Raw genomic sequence first — 22,207 nt, 5'->3', positions numbered from 1 at the left:
AGCTAAACATATAATTTGCTAAAGGAAAATGCACTGACTACTTCTCATACACCAATAGTTGTACGCCTCGCTTTAGCTGTATAGCAATGTATCAATATAACACTACGTAAGCTGATTATTGTTATCATTACCAATGAAACAAATGATAACCTATGTAATTAAAATAACCGATGATGATAAAAGGGAACAGTATTAATGTGACAGAGAAACAACTAAATCCATTATTCCTTGTACTAATCACTTAGATTCACCTCCACATCCACCTTACATATTCATGAATAGACCCTTCTGAAGAGAAACCTCATTTACAAATTAGAAAAAAATGGTTTGTCTTATCATAAAATTACAGTCAGTAAATTATTATTAGTGAGATAACACAGTTCAGCGCTTAGCAACCTAGAAAGGTCATTGTATTGTTCAAAATGCCACTGGGTATTACAGAGCTTTTAATAAAAAAATACAGTTCCTTCTCTTTTTTTACATACTTCTCAGCAGGGAAAGTTGTAAAAGCTTCTCAGTGGGTCGTACGGCCACCGTTTGAATTTGGCTTTGACTTAAAAGGATTGGAGTGGGTTGCTAAGAGAATGGCCCCATATATCCAATTGCTGTTGACAATGGGATGTCTATTCTGCCCCCATCACAACCAGCATGTTTAATGCAGCTGTATGGATTTACACAGTGGGTTTTCCAAAGGACCTAGCATCAAACAGGGCTGAAAAAACAAAAACCTATTTGTATGTTTCAATTTCAGGAACTCGAAGCAGAGGATTGTGGGAAAGAATGTGTGTAAAATTCACTCAGTATTGATTTCAGCTATTATGAAAAGAGAAAGAGCTAAGCAATTGAAATTAAAGCATTGAATGTCCTATTGCATGCAGAGCATTAAATACTGTTATGAAAGATGGTGAGAAGTTCATAGCCCTAAACTATAATATATGTGCATTTTGCCAGATATTCTGGTGGATGTGGCCAGAAGCAACAAAGCAGTTATCAGTTCTGATGTGCCTAATGCCGTCTACACACAGGCGGACTTTTAAGCATCAAACGTCCGACGGTCTTTCCAATGGACTTTCGACGGAGTTGCGACGATCTTTCGGACGACCGGACTTGCCCACACACGAATGGACTAAAATCCATTCGAAAGTCCGTTGGTATGAACGTGATGACATACGAAGGGACTAGAATAAGGAAGTTCATAGCCAGTAGCCAATAGCTGCCCTTGCGTCCTTTTTTGTCCGTCGGACTAGCATACAGACAAACAGATTTTTCGACCGGACCCGACTCGGAAAGATTTGAAACATGTTCCAAATCTAAAGTTCGTGTGATTATCAACAGAAAAAGTCAGCTGAAGGTCCGATGAAGCCCACACACGGTCGGATTGTCCGACGGATTTGTTCTGTTGGACCAGTCCGGTCGAAAAGTCCGCCCGTGTGTACACGGCATAAAAGATATTTTCAATGGCAGAATATTCGGCAATGCCTCAACTTATCACACTATAAAAGTCCAAGACATCCTCCAGGTTGACTAACTAAATTTGTATTACCAGTTTCATGGTGTAATTGTAAAATGCCTTGTTGCCTCCTAATTTCCACCCTTTGCAGACACATCTAATGCCCCATACACACGATCAGAAATTCTGCCAGCAAAAGTCGAATGTGAGCTTTTGGTCAGAAATTCCAACTGTGTGTATGCTCCATCGGACTTTTGCTGGCAGAATTCCAGCCAGCAAAAGATTGAGAGCAGGTTCTCTATTTTTCGGTCGGAAAAAGTTCCTATCTGAAAATGCGTTCGTCTGTATGCAATTCGGACACGCAAAAAATCACACATGCTCGGAAACAAATCAACACATGCTTGGAAGCATTCAACTTCATTGTCTCAGCTCGTCGTAGTGTTGTGTGTCACCGCGTTATTGACGGTCGAAATTTCAGAGAACTTTTGTGTGACCGTGTGTATGCAAGGCAAGCTGGAGCAGAATTCCGTCAGAAAAACCATCCAAGTTTTTTCTGATGGAATTTCTGGTCATGTGTACGCGGCATTAGAGCCTGTTATTTATGCTTTTGGGTGCAACATGTAGGCAGTGCTGGAGAAGCTTGAGTTCCACTTTAAGCATGTTCAACCCTGTGGGCGGTTGTCCACTGTGGGGTTCCATTTGCAGTCTCTTGAATTTTCACTGTATAGGTATCTCCTATTTCTCAATGTCAAACTAACCTGTCAATAACAACCTCTTCTACTTGACCTTACTTTGCTTCCCACCTGCCATTTCAGATATGTAGCCCCTCTTAGTCAGACTTCTGGTTTTTAAAAGCTGATCACTTCTGTTCCTTTGCCTTATGGTCCATTCTTTTTTTCAACAGCAAAGCACCAGCTCATTTTAATTTGGCACAATAAGCTGGTGCATGAAACCTGAGGCACCTGAATTTGATAGAAGAATAACAAGCTTCCCTAAAAGTTTTCCTTAATAATTAGGGATGATTATCTTTGAATCTGGCCAATAGAGACCTGATCTGGATCCCCCCCCCCCCCCCCCACACACACACACACACACACCAACGCCACCACCCCCGGATGCAGCTCTGCAGCAACAGGTCACTTCTATTAATGATCTGCCAGCAATCATTTTACTGTAGGAGTGATCTAATACTGCAGGAAAAGGCTGGACAAAGTTGCAGCAACAGTTTTCTGTGCTCAGAGAAAGTGCCATGATGTAACTTGTAACGTCACTACACTCCTGATGCAAAAGCAGTGGTGCTGTGTTAATATGCTCCCTTATAATGCACTCCTATGGAGAGAATGATTAGAAGACTAAGATCATTTCAGCTCCTGGGCTTAGCACTGGGTCCCAGGAGTTTCTTACAGCTGGCATTACCAGCGGTAGTGCCTGCAGGAGCAACTAAAACCTAGTGGTGCTGAGACAAATAGCTATTGTGCCTGAGCCATTTTAAAACAGGACCCAGGACTCAAATGTTTAATTCATATTTGCATAATTATTATAAAAGGCAGCAGGGTTTTATATAGTATAAGAGAGAGAGGGAGGAACAACATCAGTTCCTCTCTCTGTTCTGTGCAGCTGTCTCCGCCGGTCGCACCGCTCCCAGGCTTCGCGATCAGATATATTATATAGTTTTCAGCTGTTTTAACCACTTGCCACTTGCCAACTGTAGCAGCTACAGGCCAGGCGACGTAGCTATTTGTCATCTGGGAAATGTGCATTGGCGCATATTTTTTTTTTCTTACATACTGTCACCAGTCAGTGTCCCTGGTTACCGCCACCCCAGTCATATGATGATGCTGTACTGCACTGGTGACAGTATGTAAAAAAAAAAAAATGTGAAAAAAAAAATTTTGATTACATTTCTTAATTTTCCAAAAAATTGTGACAAAAAATTACAACTTTAAAAAAACTCACCATGCCTGTTACTAAATACCTCAGACTGTCTACTTTCCAAAAAAGTGGTCATGTTGTGAGTATTTGTACTGTCCTGACATTTTAGGGCCTCAAGAATGAGATAGGCAATCGTTTGATCAATTTTCAAATATACTGTGTATATATACCATAGTTTGTAGATGCCATAACTTTCACATAAACCAATTAATATACACTTGCTGGGATTTTTTTTACTAAAGACATGTAGCAGAATACAGTAAATTTTGGCCTAAATTTATGAAGAAATTAGATTTTATTGGATATGCTTTATAACATAAAGCAGAAAATATCTGTTTTTTTTTAAAGTTTTTTTTTTTAAAGTTTCACTTTTTTCATTTATATAGCAAAAAAAAATAAAAAAACAAGTGATGATCAAATACCACCAAAAGAAAGCTTTCTTGTGTGTGAAAAAATGATATAAATTTAATTTGCGTACAGTGTTGCAATTGCCAGTTAAAGTAACACAGTACTGAAAAGCAAAAAAATGGCCTGGTAAAACCTTCCAGAGGACAAGTGGTTAATGAAGTCAATCTTTAAGGCAGGAAAGCTCTCTGTCTATATTCTCTGTTTTTTTTGTTTTTTTTTTGTTTTTTTTTAATAATCCTTTAGGTTTATGTTCATCTGTGAGATATGAGACTCTCACTCACAATAGAGTAATTATGGATGCAAGGACTGTAGCAAATGTGCACACGGTATACTGTGAGTAGGCTCAAATTCTGAACACATATGGCAAGTACCATTCGGAACAGCATCTAGCCACCTACAGCTATCAGGCATTTGTATTTGATTTTAACAGACTGCTGGAATTGGCTGTATGCTGCTCTCTTGCACCCTAAAATGCAGTGTTTTATGCAGTATGAGCTAAATTGCTCATGTGCGGGAGCAATAAGAGTGTCATACTGAAGCATTCAAGACATATGAGAAAACACCAAATAAGTCAGTCCATCAGCTCTTACCTCTGAGTAAAATACTACTTTTAAGTGGAATGAAAATTCAATGTGCAGTTATTCTGTACATTCTGTACTGTCTGTGTCTTACTGCTGGTTAAATGGTAGAAATTGCAGTGGTGTAGGAGGTGCTGTTGCTGCTACCTTAGCCTGCTTCCACAAGTCCTTTCATATGCCTTCCTCCAGCACAGAACAAGATTGTGGAAAGACATACCAGCGCACTTGGACCAGCACCAGAAGCAGCTGGACATACAAGGTTTGCTGCTGTGTCTTATACAATATTATGACACTGCTAAAGATTGTGTTTTGGATATTTTCTACTTGTATGCTATAATTATGCTGAATAGGGCTATTATAAAGGGGGTGTCGTCATTAAGTTGCTTGAAGAGGTCATTTTTAGGAAGGCAGGGGAAAGGGTTGTTTATCATGATGATGGGGTTAATATGCTTGGGGAAAAGTATGCCGCAAGTGACAGCAATAATATGATGGTGGGTGGATATCATGCTAGTTAGTGTATTATGCTGTGGTGGAAATGAGATATGATATCCTATGAATGGTAGGGTTTTTATGCTGGTAAGGGGTCTTATGCTGCCAGTGGTGGATTATAATTCTAGGAGGGGATATTATGCTGCAGATGGCAGGAATAGTAAGCTAAGGGTGTAAAAAATTGCAATAAGTGACTGGAATATTATCCTGGGGAAGTGAATATTATGATCTAATTGGTGCTGATATAATATGCTGAGTGATATTAGGCTACGGAAAATGGGACACAATGCTAGTAGGTATAGTATGCTCCAAGCAGGGGTGGATTTATATTACCTGCCCCCCCCAGTGCAATTGTACAGGTTTACCCCTTTTCTACCCCAGTCAACTAGTATCATACAGTAGCTCATCAAGGCTGGGAAGGAGGAAGGCAAAAAGATCCAGCTTGTCAACTCAGTCCTAGCGCTGAAAATGAGAAGAATTTGGTATTTTGTCACCTTAGTCTACTTGATTTTGACACTTGGTACATGGAGTAAGGGTAGATGAACTGTAAGTACACAGTACAGGACCTAGCTGAATTGCATGGATAGGGTATGTAAGCAGTGCTGGAATAACTGTTAAGCAAAATAAGAATGTGCTTAGAGAAAAGTTGCAACACAGGGTTTTTTCCCCCAGCTAACATGCCCGTAAAAGGATAAAAGTATTTTAGAACAAAGTGCACTTATCCTTTCCTGACAAACTCCATGGCAACCTACGTGTGGGTTAACCCCGCCTCCTCTCCAATGCTATAGGACCCCTTTCCCATAAATTTGAGCTCATCACTAGGGACTGCGTTCCTTTTTTCCTCCTCTTGAAACTATAAGATGTGCATTTACGTTTCCTCATGTCCAAATTAGTCGAATGAGCCCTGAGCGGGCCGATGTTTGGCATACCAACAGAGCGGGGTGGAGAGCCCAGGGCCCAGCCATGGGCAGGTGTGTGGCTTCAGGCATGTGTGCCCCAAGTGGTGGGGGGCAGCCTGCGTATGACCAGGAGGAGATGTGCAAACACGGCTGGCAAGGTCGGGATTCTGCATTTTTATTCTCCATGGCAATACTTATGTATTCTATGTGTTTCCTCTTTGCCTCCCTTCCCTTGGCTATTCCTGGCCCCTCATGGCGCCTGGAGCACTTCTGCATTCCAGAGCGCCGTCTTTCTCCCGGGTCGAGGCCGCGGCGGTCTTCTGTGCATGAGCGAGGCCTCGGGTGATTCTGAGGCTTGGTTCGCACAAGCGCGGCTCGGCGGAAGGCTCAGCGAATGCGCAATCACCCTACATGGCACAGGTGCTAGTGGGAGACACGGCAATGATGTCACCCAGGTAGGGGGTTTAAAAAGCCTGTCAGCCTCTGCCTCTGTGGGATTCCCTGAGGGCAGGGTGTGGCAGCTTCCCCAAGCCCTGGGCACCTTAGAAGAGGTAAGAACCAGCTCTGGTCTATGCTTTGCAGGTCGGCAGAGCCTCTTAAAGGGACAAGAACCTGGTTTTCTGTTTACCATGAATCTCTCATTACTCCTGTCCCAGGACCATCCGGTTTCTTCCTACAAGCTGTGGGTAAATAAGCTTGGACTTCCTCTGTGCTGCTATGGACAAATCACCACCTTCATTCAGGCAGCCCTCACGCTCAAGGTACGTGAGTGGGAAGGGGCCAGGATTGTTAGTGGTTGGACGGGTGTCCTAACTGCATGTCTTGTGTCTTTCCCTACCCTCCCTTTTGCTCTGTTCAGCCCCTCTAGGTCAGATCATCATCTTGGACCAGACAACAGAGACCTTGCCAGGCCGCAACATCAACATCAACATTCTGCTTCTCGGTCCAGACGTGACTGTCCGTCCAGGACCCACCAGCAGAGGTGATGTTCCCATTCCTCCTCCAGACACCGCACCCAACACGACAGCCGCTCTGATCGCAAAACCTGCTGGGGATGTGGGACATGAGTCCCGGAGGGCAAGTCACTGTGTGACCCATGTTATGCTCAGGTGGTTGGAGAAAAAGAGACGGAAAACCAACAGATGGAGTCTCTTGTTAAGCGTGTGGTGCAGTAATCCCTAAAGGAGTGGGATACAACCCACACGCAGAGCCAATCCAGCCTTATAATGCCTCCCAAAATTCCTCAGACAGCAAGATGGAGGGAGATGAGTTCGTCTGAGGATTCAACTTTACCCTGGTTTCCCCACTAACTAAAGCGGTCAAGGAGGCCCTCAAGTGGGAAGATGCCTCCACTCCCCCAACTAAGCAGAAGAAGTTCTTTAGGCATCTGAGAAAGGAATGTTCCAATTTTCCATTCCTTTTTGAATTAAAGGATATTATTGACGAGGGATGGAGCAAGGTAGATAAGACCTCTATGTCAGGTAAAACCTCCAGTTTATACCCCCTACAAGGCAGAGGAAACATCTGGAAATTGCTCCCCTCGTAGACGCAGCTCTGATGCGACTGGCCAAGCACGTCACTCTTCCCTTGGAAGATGTGGTATCCTTTAAGAATGGGCTTGAGAGAAGAATAGACCAAGACCTGAAGAGGATTTATGGGTTAGCCGGCACAGCTTGCAAACCCGCTTTGGCCCTTGCGGCCATGTCCAAGGCCATGGAAGCCTGGACAGAGAACGTAGACTCTGCACTCAAGTGCGTTTCAGAAGAACTGGCTAGAAGCTCGGCGGTTTAGGAATTGAAGCTAGCAGTGGCCTTCCTGGGGGAGGCTTCTATTGACCCGATCCGCCTATTGGCCCGGACTATGCTATCCTCGATCACGGCTAGGCAGGCCCTATGGTTGCGCCCCTGGCTTGCTGATCCAGCATCTAAGCAGGCCTGGTGTAGGATCCCCTTTGAGGGGCCCTCGTTGTTTGGTAATAGGCTGGATAGCGCCATAGCAGGGGCTACAGGTGGGAAATCAGGTTTCCTCCCCCAGGATAGGCGTCTGTTTGGTCAGAAGAGGCCTCAGAACAGAAGACGCAGTACTGGCGAGATGTCAGAAAGAATTAGAGCAGAGGTCAGACATCCTTTCGAAAATCTGCAAGAGCCAGAACCAAGTGGTCGAGAGCCGGCTAAGTCGCTTTGAGATTGGGCCCGCCCAGGTGGGTCATGTAGGGACACGGCTACTTCTCTTCCGGCACGTCTGGGTGACTTAGATCTCGGACTACTGGACCATCAAGACAGTCTCCACAGGCCACGCATGGTCCTTCACCAGTACCCCTCCCCCCACATTTATCCCCACTCTGCTACCACAGTCAGAAGAAAAGAAATAGGTGTTACTTTCTTACGTGGACTAGCTGATAGTTCAAGGGGCTGTGGTGCCTGTCCCGAAAGGCGAAGAGTTCCAAGGGGTATACTCCACTCTCTTTCTTGTGCAGAAGAAAAAACGGTTCATGGTGCCCCGTGGTAGATCTAACTTACCTAAACAAGTTAAGAAAATACGAAAGATTCAAAGTGGAAACTTTGTCCACCATCCAACAAGCCGTGCAGCCGGGAGATTAGTTAATTTGAATCGACCTAAAAGATGCCTATTTTCATGTGCCTGTGGCAGTAGAATTCTGTAAATAGCTCCAGTTCAGAGTCGAGAAAGATCATCTACAATTCACTTGCCTCCCTTTTGGGTTGACAACCTCACCCTGAGTCTTTTCAAAGGTTCTTCTGGCTATAGTGGCCCTCATCAGTACAAAAGGGATACGCTTGTACCACTCGACGACCTCCTGCTACTGTCCCAAGACAAGGAGCAGCTATTGATCCACAGAGAGCAGGTTATCACCACACTGCTCGAGTTTGGTTGGCTCGTAAACTTGGAGAAAAGCCATTAGGAACCAGTTCAACTCCTGGTATACCTAGGGGCCCAGTTTGACATGGTGGAGAACACTATCTCTCTCCCAGTGGAGAAGATCCCAGTCATCCGAGGGAGAATCTCATGGGCTCTGAGTTCCTCACAGCTAAAGGCCTCACAGTGCCTAAAAATTATCAGCACGATGGTCTCTACGACCCCCATGGTCAAGTGGTCCCTGTGGAGGTTATACCCTTTCCAGACAGGTTTCCTCCATCAGTGGCATTTAGGAGATGGCAATCAGGCCATTCACATAACCTCAGCGATGAGGGACAGCCTCTTCTGGTAACTCCAACGCAGAAATCTGCTCACCTGCCACTCCATTGTTCCCGTCTCATGGGTCAGGGTCACAACTGATGCCAGCGAGACCAGTTGGGGAGCCCTCTGCAGGTCAGAACTAACACAAGGCAAGTGGGATACCCATCTTCGCAACCTGGGCTCGAACGTTCTGGAACTACAGGCAGCCTGGTGTGCCCTTCAATCATTTTCTCATCTCCTGAAAGAGGAGTCTGAGAATGGACAACACCACGGCGGTCTCCTATCTGAAGAGGCAAAGGGGCACTCTGAGCCCTACACTGCTCCAAGAAGTTGAGCCCATCATGTCCTGGGCTCAGAAAAATCTGGCCAATATTTCAGCAGTTTTCATCCCCGGAGTCCAGAACGTCCAAGCAGACTTCCTGTCTCGAACACAGTTAGACAACAACGAATGGTCACTTCATGTGCAGACGTTCGAGTGGATCCTGTCCTTGGGAGTCAATCCCGAAGTGGACCTACTTGCATCCCCCTGCAAGTTCAAAATTAAGAAGTATAACACACAGGGCCGTTGCAGCCAGGCATGCGGGGTGAACGCCTTGACAGATCAGTAGAACTTCAACAGCGCATACGTCTTTCCCCCCGCTCCCGATTTATCCTCGGGTTTTTACGGAGACTACAGGCAGAAGCAGTCGAGGTGGTGGTGATAGCACCTTACTGGCCGAACAGGCCATGTTTTCCCCTTCTGATCCAGCTCAGCTTCCTGGATCCGGTGCCTCTTCCTCTCAGACCGGACCTTCTTTCTCAGGGGGCAGTCCTGCACCCCTGTCCGGTGTAACTGATTCTGGTTTTTCAGAGGGAGAGTCTGGAGTCACTTGGGTGTGTTTCAAGAGTAATTTCCACCCTCATGAGCTCTAGGAAAGCGAGCACGAATAAAATCTATGGGAGGATATGGGCCAAGTTCCTTGAGTTTTCATCCTCTACGGGCAGCGCATTTAAAGATCCAGGAGTCCAGGATATCCTCAGTTTCCTTCAATCTGGCCTAGACCTGTCTTTATCCATCAGCTCTCTCAGGGTACAAGTCCCAGCCCTGTCAGCCTTCTCGGGGACATCATGGGCGACTCAACCTTTAATCAGACATTTTTTCCATGGGGCGACAAGACTCAGGCCCCAAAGAAGACCGAGGTTCCCCAAATGGGAACTTCCCTTTGTGCTGGCTTTTCTGTCTGACCTCAGTACCTCAGGGTCCATTCCACTTTCTGCCAAAGTCCTTTCTGCAAGGGCCACCTTTCTAGTTGTTATCACGTCGGCCAAAAGGGTTTCCAAGATTGGGTTTCTAGGTCATGAAGAACCCTTCCTGACTTTTTTCCCGGATCGGGTGGTCCTCATCCCTATTCTCGGCTCAAACCCGAAAATTTCTTCAGTGTTCCATGAGAATCAGGAAATTGATCCTCTGAAGTTCATACTCTAGATATGGGTGAAATACTAAAGGAATACCTACAAGTTACTTCCTCCTTTAGACGCTCCGACTACTTGTTCTTCTTGCACTCTGGCGGTAACAGAGAGAAGCGAGCTTCGTCCAGAACAATTGCTGCCTGGATCGTTCAGTCCATCCAGTAAGCTTATAGAGCTAAGAGCTTGGCTCCTCTAGAGGCGGTGACGACACATTCCACCTGGGGCATGGTGGCTTTGTGGGCAGCAGCTCGCCATGTGGCTCCAGATGTCATCTGTAAAGCGGCCTCATGGTCCTCCATTAATACCTTTATGTCACGTTATTGCATAGAGCCTGCGTCTCTATCTTCTGTGAACTTTGGTTTAGGAGTCCTGTCAATTGATGGGTCAAATTAAATTTCTTTTTGATCAGCATACCCACCCGTGTGGACTGGTTAGTTATTTCCCACCTGTAGGCTGCCATGGAGTCTGTCAGGAAAATGGAATATTTATTATCAAATACTTACCGTAATTTTCCTTTCCTGATGGACTCCATGGCAGATGGAGTTCCCACCCATTTGGTCATGAGTTGGCTAGTTAAGGAACGCAGTCCCTAGTGATGAGCTCAAATTTATGGGAAGGAGGTCCTATAGCATTGGATAGGAGGTGGGGTTAACCCACACATAGGCTGCCATGGAGTCCATCAGGAAAGGAAAATTACGGTAAGTATTTGATATCAAATTTTCCATTTTGTACCCCTTTGTCCTGACCTTAACCATCTCAAGCCTGAACTCAAAGAAGCAGATTTGATAACCAAACTAGTTTTAAGGCCTTGATCAAAGAATTTGCAAATCAAGAACAAATTGTTTTAAAAGTCAAATACATATATAAGGTATAAGTAAATAATTTACATACAGGGTTTAAAGTTCAAAATGAAAAAATGATTACCATCAAAGTGATCATTTATTAAATAAAAGGGTTTTAAGTACATTTTTTCATTTTTGTTAACATCAAAGTGTGAATTTGTGATTTTGTGAACATCAAAGTGAAAACTGCTAATTCAGAGTGAAAACAAATATACAATATTTATTTTTAATTATCTTTATCAAAGAAGTGAGTTCCCTCATCAGTTCTATATAAAGGACCTCAGTCAGTTGTTGATTTTGATCAATGTGCAATCTGTTAAATAAATGAATAAATTATAAAATTAAAAAGCTTTTCTGTAGTATATTGTGGGGTTCATATATTTTCAAGCATTTATTTTACTTTTAGCACTTATTAAGTCATAATGTATTGTCAGTTAAGAGCTGGAGGGCCGGAGAAGTGCACCATTTTTGGGCTGTGCTTAGAGCATTGGGGCACCATGCATGTAGGAATAAGGTTCTGGCTATGAGGTGTGGAGTTTTTAGGGACCTTTGCTAGGTGCTGTATTCAAACTTGCTTGGTTGTTCTCATGGTTTGAGGATGATAGCACCTTAAGACTGGTAAAGGGTAAAAGTGGTTTGGCTATGCTCACCGCCTCCTTTTTCTATTTCAAGAATTATTATATTTGGGGTGGTGGGGGGGATGGGGAGTATTATGCTTTGAGACTTACTGAATTAAATAAACTAATAATAACCAACACTAAGTGCCGGTTCACACAGGGGCGACTTGTCAGGCGACCTAGTCGCCTGACAAGTCGCCTCCCGTTCTGTGCTACGGAACCGTTCTAATAGGAGCGACGCAAGTCGCTCCGACTTAGAAAAAGGTTCCTGTACTACTTTGGGGGCGACTTGCATAGACTTCTATGCAGAAGTCGTTTTGCAAGTCGCCTTGGAAGTAGTTTGCAGGTCGCCTCGCTGAGGCGACCTGCAAGTCGTGCCGCCCCTGTGTGAACCGGGGCTAACACTTTCTCTCTGGTTTTTCAAACTCCTTCTGAAACTGGAGGGTTCTTAAGTATTTTCTGTTTGCCAAAAGGATACAGTAAACTTGCACATTTGTTTTATTTCACTGTGACATGTGCATATAACATCAGTCAGTCACTTACGCATACTTGTAAAATTGTGGGTTTTTTCAAACAACCTGCTGGACATTCCCACAGATTACTTTTTTAAATTATTGCTTTACCCACAACACTAAAATCAGTCAATATATGCAGTAAAGCATGCTTGGTATACTCACTGTGGAACCTAAGGGGTTAATCCTCTGCATTGTGCAAAAAGGCTGTTTGATCCTGTCTTCTCTGATCCTGCCCTTTTTCCTCTGTCCACAAGCCATCTTCTGATAAGACAGAGCCTTTGGAGTCACTCTGCACTTGCTCAGTTTGGTGTGTATTGCTAGAGAGTTTTTTTTTTTTTCTTGGGAGAGTGCATGTGATCAGCACAGGGCCAAACAGCACTGTCCAGACAGAGGGTCAAAGGTCATGCAGCCTCATAGGACAGTCGGAGAAGAATAAAAACTCCCCCTATTAGCTTTACTAAACACCGATAGAAGTCAAAAGACTGCTATATATCGCTAATGAGAAAATAAATTTAGCAGTTTATATATACTAAAAATATTGCATTTCCATGTTCTGTGTACTGTGGGAGACCAGATATAGTGAATGTATTTATCCATCACTGTTCTAGTTAGCTACCAGTCTTAGCACTGTACAGCGATAAACACAGACCATTTGAAAATGTAACAAAAAAGAAATATATTATCCAGGCTATAATACAGAGTCTGTAATGACAGCAGCAGTCTCTCATATGGACTACAGTAAGTCTCAAAATGTTTATAATGAAACTCCAGGTAGAGTAATGAAAAAGCAGCCCCCTCTTTGTGAGCTGTGTGAAGATTTTAACAAGCTTTTTTACAGATTCTTTAATATAATGAAGCTGGCTAATCAGTAACATGCATTGCATCAATTCTTTATTGGCTACATGGCAGGATACAGCAGTAACACGCTGTCTTGTCATGTCCTTTCCCCAACTGACTGGAAAAAAAAATCCCATTCATTTCAATAGAGAAGTGGTCTGTTGTTAAGATGCATAATGGGCAACCTCTCCATAGGGATAAATATGTTTTTTTTTTTTCCACGTGCAAAAAATGAGGGACAGGCTGTAATGTTTGCAGTAGTGGACTGGTAAGTAAAAAAAAAAAAAAAAAAAAAAGAAAACCCCTTGCCACAAGGATCTCTTTGTGACAGTGGTGACCTCACCCAGTCTCAATGTCCACTCCTACACAGTATCTCCCTATAGACTTAAACTACACAAGTGGTACTAGCATAAGGCCCCGTTGAAGTCTAAATGGAGTTACTGTTCAGGCTGAGAGAAGACTTTTGACCCAATGGTGTAAACACCAAAGAGGTATTTATCTGGGTATAGAAGGTCTAGATTAGATTAGGTAAAGAAAGCTTCATGGAAAAAAACACAGGCTGCTCCCATTGCAAGAGAGAACAGTTGCATGCAATAAGAACAGTCTGTGTTTTTTTTTTTTAATGAAGCAAGAAGATGCATGGGATCAACTGCCTGACTTCCGTCAGAATATTCCACTTCTTTGGGTCTTGTTACTGCACTGAAGGAACGGATACAGAGGAGGAATACAAGTCCAAACAATACCAGGATATCTGCATACAAAGCACTTGCGACTCTTATTTCTATATGTTTCAGAGTCTATAGCCATTGGTGCGTGTGTGAGAACACTGGAGGGGAGCACAGCACTGAGAATTTGCACCAGTTTTAAAGGAATAGTGCACAGCACCATTAAAGATTACACTATGGTTTCACTTGTGTAGTATAATGAAGATGCACTTGGATATTGATTATGGGTTGTAGATGCTTTTGGGGAAACATTTTTAGGGAGGCAGTCAGGATACAGACCCACTTGCCGCCTATGCCAAGTACCACCCTTATTGTTTACTGTACACTTCCCACCAGTTCTTGTTTAGCCATGGCAACTACGAGGGCATTTGCATATCTACCTACATTTGAGGACTGACAAGCCCATGTCAGTTTGACCCTTCTTAACTGTTTGATATACCAACACAGGGGTACTCTAGATAAATGTAATAAGCTATGGGGACTTTGGTTCTCTATCCCTGGTCCCTGCCACCTACTTCTTTGAGGATGCAAAATATAATGAGGTGTTAAAGTCTACTTGACCACTATCAGCTATGCTGATGAGTAGTGCCAACAATTACTAAGCGGCAAATAAATGTCTTATTGCCTTTTACGCTGAAGTACAAAAAGATAAGAGAACATTTTTTTTCTAATTTATTTTTTTTAGGGGTTTGTAGGTGAATAGAGGTTATACTGAGGCCTACTTTGCGTATTGTACCTTGATATTTTGCACCTTTGAAAAACGTTGTATCTGGGCCCACCCACTCAACAGTACAGTACAGCTCACAAAAATCAAAAAGCAGGAAAAAGCTTTTTTTTTAACATCATGCAAGTGTACATGTTTCTTCCTGTTTCAGGCACAGCCTGCTGTGGAACAATTGCCTTATACTGAACAAAATGGAAATTGCATTATATGTAGGTAGCTGATCCATTAAATAAAAAGTAAGTTTAAGTGAGGTAAAGGTGGTAAATTCTAACATTCTAATGTTTTGGTCTTTGCAGACAAATAGCACCTAAAAGCATTTCATAAATGAGTATAAAACACACCATAGTCCTTCATGACAGTAATCTAGTAAAGAGCTGTGATACAAAGCATCAAAAGCACAGTGTTCTTTTAAAATATATAATACTGTTGACAACATCCACAGCCTTAGAATACCAGCATATGGGCGTCTTTACACCCACAGAGCTGCATTGACTCCACCGTCAGCACATCTCTGTTTAGCTTTTTGATGAATTGAGGTTACTGTATGACACATTGCTTATCAGGGAAGGTGCACACATTAGTAGACCAACAATACAGATGATGTTGGATATTTATTCTTATGTAAGGGACCCCATGGTGTTTATATTTTCTATACATGAGCTGTATATTGTGTATGTGTTAAAAAAGCATCTTTTCAAACGACATAAAAATACGTATGCTAATATTATACATCAACCAGTTTGTATAGCCGTTGGCATACGGCACAAGTTACACATAAGAGACAATTGAGTGAAACTTTTTGTTTTAATCCACCTGTAATAAGAAGCATCTTAATCATAACGGAGTTACTTATAGTTAGTTAATTAGTCAGGAGATAATTTGTAAATTGTACTGTTGCACAATATTCATCACTTTCCACATCCTTAATGAATACCCCAAATGTCTAAATAGGTTAAAAACCCATATTTGTCTCTACTGCTTTGTAGGCAGGAGTCACATTAAATTAATCATGCCTATGAGTATGTATTGTTCTCAGGATTTCCAGTGTCTGTTTGCAGAGAAATGTAAACGTATATGCTATACAGAGGAAAAATAAAGTTTTCTTTTGTTTTGTTTTTTTTCCAAATGAGCAATGTAGGTCTAATTAGACACACAAATGTATAAGATAAATATGTGACTCTTTTAAAGGGAAATTGTACATAACCCATACTGGATCACTGAGGATGAGCTTTGACTTTGGGTCATCTCCAATCGTGTCACGGAGCCGCAGAACGGGGAGATGCCTATGTAAACAAGGCATTTCCCCATTCTGCCTTGTGACATGACAGAGATCACTGCTCCCTGTCATCGGAGCAACGATCGCTGTCATGTGTGTTGTAGCCCATCCCCCCCACAGTTAGAATCACTCCCTAGGACACACTTAACCTCTTGATCGCCCCCTAGTGTTTAACCCCTTCCCTGCTAGTGTAATTTACACAGTAATCAGTGCATTTTTATAGCACTGATCGCTGTATAAATGACAATGGTCCCAAAATAGTGTCAAAAGTGTCCGATAATGTCACAATCACGATAAAAATTGCAGATCGCCGCCATTACTAATAAAAAAAAAAATTATAATAAAAATGCCATAAAACTATCCCCTATTTCGTAGACACTATGGGGTTGATTTACTAAAGGCCAATAGACTGTGCACCTTGGAAAGTGCAATTGCACTCTGCAAGTGCAGTTGCTCCAGAGCTTAGTAAATGAGCTAAAGCTTCACTTTGCAAAGAATACCCAATCACATGCAAGGAAAATTAAAAAAACAGCATTTTTGCTTGCACACGATTGGTTGATGAAAGTCAGCAGAGCTTCTGCTCATTTACTAAACTCTGGAGCAACTGCTCTTGCCGTGTGCAACTGCACTTTCCAAAGTGCACAGTCTTTTTGCCTTTAGTAAATCAACCCCTATAACTTTTGTGCAAACCAATCAATATACGCTTATTGCAAATTTTTTTATCAAAAATATGTAGAAGAATACATATCGGCCTAAACTGAGTAAAAAATTTGGTTTCTTTATATATTTTGTTTGGGTACAACATCGCACGACCGCGCGATTGTCAGTTAAAGCGACGCAGTGTTGCATCGCAAAAAGTGCTCTGGTCAGGAAGGGGGTAAAATCTTCCGGGGATGAAGCGGTTAAAGGATAAGTTCAACTTTTCGGGCAGAATTTCAGTTTTCATAATAAGTAGAAGCGTTTTCCAATGCCATTTCTTGCCCAGCTATCCCAACATGCTTTTCTCTCATTTACCTTATTCACTAGAAGTTTAAAATCCTGTCAGTTTATTTGTATTTATAAAAGGTTTTTCAGATTCCATCACTTCCTCAGCTTTCACTTCCTATTAGGTCATCTCCAAGAAACCTTCACTTCCTTGTTGCATCACAGAAGAGGGTGTGATAGGGTGTGTTCCCCACTCTGGACCACACCTCCCCCATTACAATTCTACCTTCCACCCACTTCCTATATGATATGATTGTACAATCTCCTTTAGATCTCCCTTCAGCTATGTAGTAAAAGAGCCTGTCTGATTTGATACAAATTGAATGGATTGGTCAGGTGTGTTGTCTTATTCCATAGTTCTGGTAAATCTAAAGGAAATTGTACAGAGATTGTACAATCACATTGCTTAGTGTATGGCCATCTTTATACAAGTACATAGGGGGAGTGGATGGGGACACTCAATTGTCAGGCCTCATTCACATCTCCATGTAGCGAAAACTCACATTCCAGCATGTTTTTTTTTTTTTTTTTTTTGGGGTGTTTTAGAGCGTTTTCACTCATCATGCATAGGGCAGCCCATTAACTTGAATGGGCTGCCCTACACACAACAATCGCCCCAGAGAAGCCAGAACTAATTTTGGAGTGGAGCAGTTTTTGGTACGTTTGCTGCACTTGGGGTATCTTTAACCACTTCAGCCCTGGAAGATTTGGCTGCTCAATGACCAGGCCATCTTTTGCGATACGGCACTTTAACTGACAATTGCGCGGTTGTGCGACACTGTACCCAAACAAAATTGACGTCCTTTTTTTCCCACAAATAGAGCTTTCTTTTGGTGGTATTTGATCACCTCTGTGGTTTTTATTTTTTGCGCTATAAACAAAAGAAGAGCGACGATTTTGAAAAACAAAAACCACAAGATCTTTTACTTTTTGCTATAATAAATATCCCACATTTTTTTTTCAAAAAAACACATTTTTTTCTCAGTTTAGGCCGATATGTATTCTTCTACATATTTTTGGTAAAAAATAATTGCAATAAACGTATATTGATTGGTTTGCGCAAAAGTTATAGCGTCTACAAAATAGGGGATAGATTTATGGCATTTTTTACTAGCATTGGCGGCGATCTGTGATTTTTATCGGGACTGCGATATTGCGGTGGACAAACTGGACACTTTTGGGACCACTGACAATTATACAGCGATCGGTACTATAAAAATGCACTGAATACAGCGTAAATGTCACTGGCAGGGAAGGGGTTAACACTAGGGGCGATCAAGGGGTTAACTGTGTTCCCTAGGTGTGTTCTAACTGTGGGCGGTGGGACTGTCTAGGAGGAGAGAGAGAGATCGGTGTTCAGACTTAGTATGAACACACAATCTGTCTCTACTCCCCTGAAAGAACGGGGATTTGTGTTTACACAAACCAGATCCCGGTTCTCGCTCTGTCCCGAGCCGCCGGGCACTCAGATTGGCTCTGGGCACACGCTGTGGGTGCGCCTCTGGCAGCGCGCGCGCCCCTAGTGGCCAAAAGGAAAAGCAACGTAAGGTAACGTCAATTTGCTCAGCCAAGCCAACCTGCCGCAGTAAAAATGTGGCGGCTGGTTCAGAAGTGGTTAACATGTAAAGACAACACAAGCACAATGCACATTTGCAGCATTTCTGAAATGCATGGCAAAGCGCGCATTTTCTGTGTGGTTTTCCATGGATTTGGAAGCACACGTGTGAATGGAGCCTCATCGTTCTTGTGTAAATGCACCAATTTCACTTTCAGGCCCCACTCACACCTAGAGTAGTGGAAGCGAATGTCTTTTGGCTCATTTTTCCAGTGACACATAGGGCAGCCAATTGATTTCAATGGGCTGCACTGCATGTAGCAAAGTAGCTCATGGGACATTTTGGCGTGGTACGAGTTGCACGTTTTTACTGCATTTGTCACCTGTTTTTTCACGTGGCAAAATGTGGGTTAACGTCTGTGCTTTGTATGCCATTAACAATTAATGACACTGAAAGCGCAACTAGGTAATTTTAGGTGTATACATATGGCCATACACTATACAACCTGATTGTACAATATTTGTACAATTGCCTTTTAGATTTACCAAAACTATATAATAGGAGGCCACACCATCTATCCAATCACTCTGTATCCAATCAGGCAGGCCCTTCAGGGGTGTCCCGGCAGGCCTACATCAGGGGTGTCCCATGGACTGCATGCAGCCCCAGGGAGGTTAGCATGCAGTCTGAGCCCATCTTCTGAGGGGATGCTGAGGAAACCAGGCAAATGCATGCGTGGAAAAACTTAGTTGATGGGTGAAGGTGTGCTAATGAGTTTAGCTGGTAAACTCCTTCCTGTGTTCCTCTCTGCATACAAGGAAGTCTGTGAAGCCTTCTAAGAAATATAGCAAGGGCTAAAATAAGGCCTTTTTCTCAAAATCAAAGAAAGCTTGCATTTTTGCAACCAAGGTATATTGATGGTATATTGGTACATAGAGGAGCTGGATTTTAGAAAAAAAAAGGTGAACTTAGCCTTTAAGGACAATACTATCAATATATGCCTGCATGGACCCACAATCATAGAGATTTGCCTATATGTATGAGAATAGGGAAGACTCATCCTGGGAAGAGAGTATACATCCCTGATCTATTAGCACTGTGATGTCAGAAATTTGATATCAACCTGTTGGAAGACTATAGGGGAAAGCCCAGTGTTCAATGAATACTGCTCGGGTTCAGGATCGGAAAGTGGTGCTCACTCAGAAGTCAAAAAGAGAGGTATATTCCAAACTCAACAATCAGTATGCAGTGCATAAACATATGAACATAGAACCATAAATGAATAAGACGTCAAAGGTTGGATTAGACTGTCGTTTGCAGCAGGATCAACAGCCCTGAATGCAAATCTATCTTAGGATCTAAAAATAGTCCAGCTATGTCATAGAAATATATATGTAACACCTAGGGGAATTCGACTCCAACCTCACCCACACTAATCATCTAGTCAGTCAATGGCTCTGTGAACCCGGTCCACCTTAATGTCCCCTGCGGCGGTATCATCAAGCAGGCGACTGAAAATGCTTAAGACTGTGTCATGAAGGTGTACAGGACAATATTCTTACGCTTAAGGATCTCCGGAACCTTAATCTGGAGCTGCAGATGAGCCAGGTGGAGGATGGTGCCCTGTAGTTTGGAGTTCATTGCATGCATCCACAGTTCTGTTGCAGAGGAAGTGGCTTCCAGGTTGTCCACAAGGGGTGTGAGATGGACTGTAGATTGTTGCAGGACATCAATATCCTTCCGGAAAAACTTTTCAATGCAGGAGGAGAAGGCTTCAAAATCTTCCTTAGAAGGAATGCACCAGACGATATCTTGCAGTTCTGCCAGCAGCGTGTGAGGGGTGCTGTGAGCAGAGGCAGTCAGTGCTTTGGCAAGGGCTGAGTCAGGCTGTGGAGTCCTGAGTTCCCATGGAGCTGGGGCTGTAAGCAAGGGACCCTGACAGCCAGGAGGCTCCGGAGAAGGTGAACCCACTGAGCAGGTCCCTCAAGAAGAGACAGACTGGGTTGGTGCCATCTTGTTGGTGGGGGGTTGTAGCAGTTGGGTGCCACACTGAAAAATCTATGGATTGCTGGCTCAGACATGCAGCTTTTCGACTGATTCAAATTCTGTGTGAAGAATAGCTGGTTGTTAAGGAGCGGGCCGGGAAGACTAGGTGGTGCTTAAGCCTAAGACTAGGTAATACCCAGGTTGCATTGCCATGCCTGCCCATGTTTTCTTCAACACAGGAGGGATAGTCTTGCAATGAAATAGTTCCAAATTGAAAACAATATATTATAAATGTAAATAGCAAAGTACCGCTTTTAAAATAAAACATACAGTATAAAAATAACCTCTGAAAGCTGAATCTCTGTCTCTCATTTTAGGCCTGGCAGACCTTGTTTTTTTAAATAAAGGGGATCTACTAAAAGTGTCAACTTTCGCAAAAAGAGTTGCTTTGGTGCACACAAGTATGCAGTGACATACAGCACCTAAAAGGATAGCTTTGCCTTTGTCAAACCAAAGTCACCCTGTTTTAGGGTGGTCAACCCATGCCCTTTCATTTGCCCCTATCTCTCCAGTACAGTGGATCCAGACACCAGATTTAATAAATGTGATGGCAGCTATGGCAAACAGGGAGACAAAATAGAGGGTGCTTTGAGAACATTAATGTTGCCCACAAGTATGCTTTGGCCACATAAAAAAGGGAGCTATGCCTGTTTCAGCAAAAAGTGTCAAACCAAAGCCACCTTGTGTGAGGGTTGTCAGACTTTTTCCATTAGGTTGTCCCCTTCAGATATTTCTACAGCTTGATGAATACAGCCACCATCAGGAAATTCCGCAAAGATCATTTGTTATGCACCTTCAGAGTGGGTCAATTTGTGTTTCCTCTTTCCTCATGTAGATGGCTGAATGATTTTCCCCTTGTACTGGGGAAGGGTTAAAAACCTTCCTGTAAAAGCCTCTCTAAAAAATTACTCTTCTTCCTCCTGTCTGCATTGCAACACTGATTTTCCTCCTAGCCATCTACATGGTTTCGCTCACCCACTGCTCTTGCCCACCTTTTCCTGTGTTTTGAATACCTCCAGTGCAGAATGAATATACAGCTACCATTAGTAAATATGAGTATTTTAGGTTCCTTCTTAGATGGTAGCAGTAGGACCCCCCCCCCCCCATAGTTTCCCCTTCTATCAGTGTGAGGTAAAATGTCCCCCTTGAAACCATTCCAAATTCCCTCCTCATTTACCTCAAACCCTTCTTCTACTCACCACCAGCACCCCAATACTGTTTTCCTCCTTACTGAAAACCCCCCTCCTCTTTACTGGCAGCACCCCAACCCTCCTCTTCCTATTGCTCCCCTGCCTTCTTCTTGCCTCATGGGATCCTTTATGCAGATGAAGGGCAGAGGTGGCTTTCTGTGTGAAGTAGTGGTAGCTGGCATTTGACCATCAGGGTAAAATAATGATGTCTGAGGACCTGACGCTGTTTTGTAGTACAGTTTACAAAAAAGGCATAAATGGGCATAGCTGGCATGAAGACACTGTGCATGGGAGGAATTTGGGAAAACTTCCACTTTAGCAGCAGGTTAGTAGAAATCCATGGATCAGCTGGTGGGTGATTAGCGGAGAAGAAGGGGAAAATGGGCTGTCATGTACCTGGTCGTAGGCTTGAGGTGACGAGAGGGCTTTCCTTCCGGCTGAAGTGCAAAGCACCCCTGAAGGTGGTGACAGGAGATGCTGTGCCCAAAGAAGCAC

The 22,207-nt window shown here is 43.2% G+C and overlaps 1 protein-coding gene across 1 annotated transcript in view; it reads left to right on the top strand.

The window, feature by feature from the left end:
* Positions 1 to 4,556: 4,556 nt before the first annotated feature.
* NTNG1 (netrin G1) overlaps positions 4,557 to 22,207 on the top strand; it is a 527,102-nt gene continuing 509,451 nt past the window's right edge. Inside the window, exon 1 of the mRNA XM_073592992.1 lies at positions 4,557 to 4,627. The gene's annotated coding sequence lies outside the window, so the exon portion shown is untranslated. The remainder of the gene's footprint in view (positions 4,628 to 22,207) is intronic.

Source organism: Aquarana catesbeiana, linkage group LG07 (assembly GCF_042186555.1).
Source record: "Aquarana catesbeiana isolate 2022-GZ linkage group LG07, ASM4218655v1, whole genome shotgun sequence".
Taxonomy (NCBI): domain Eukaryota; kingdom Metazoa; phylum Chordata; class Amphibia; order Anura; family Ranidae; genus Aquarana; species Aquarana catesbeiana.
Note: the sequence above shows the minus strand (reverse complement) of the source record. Positions and strands in the feature narration are given on the sequence as shown.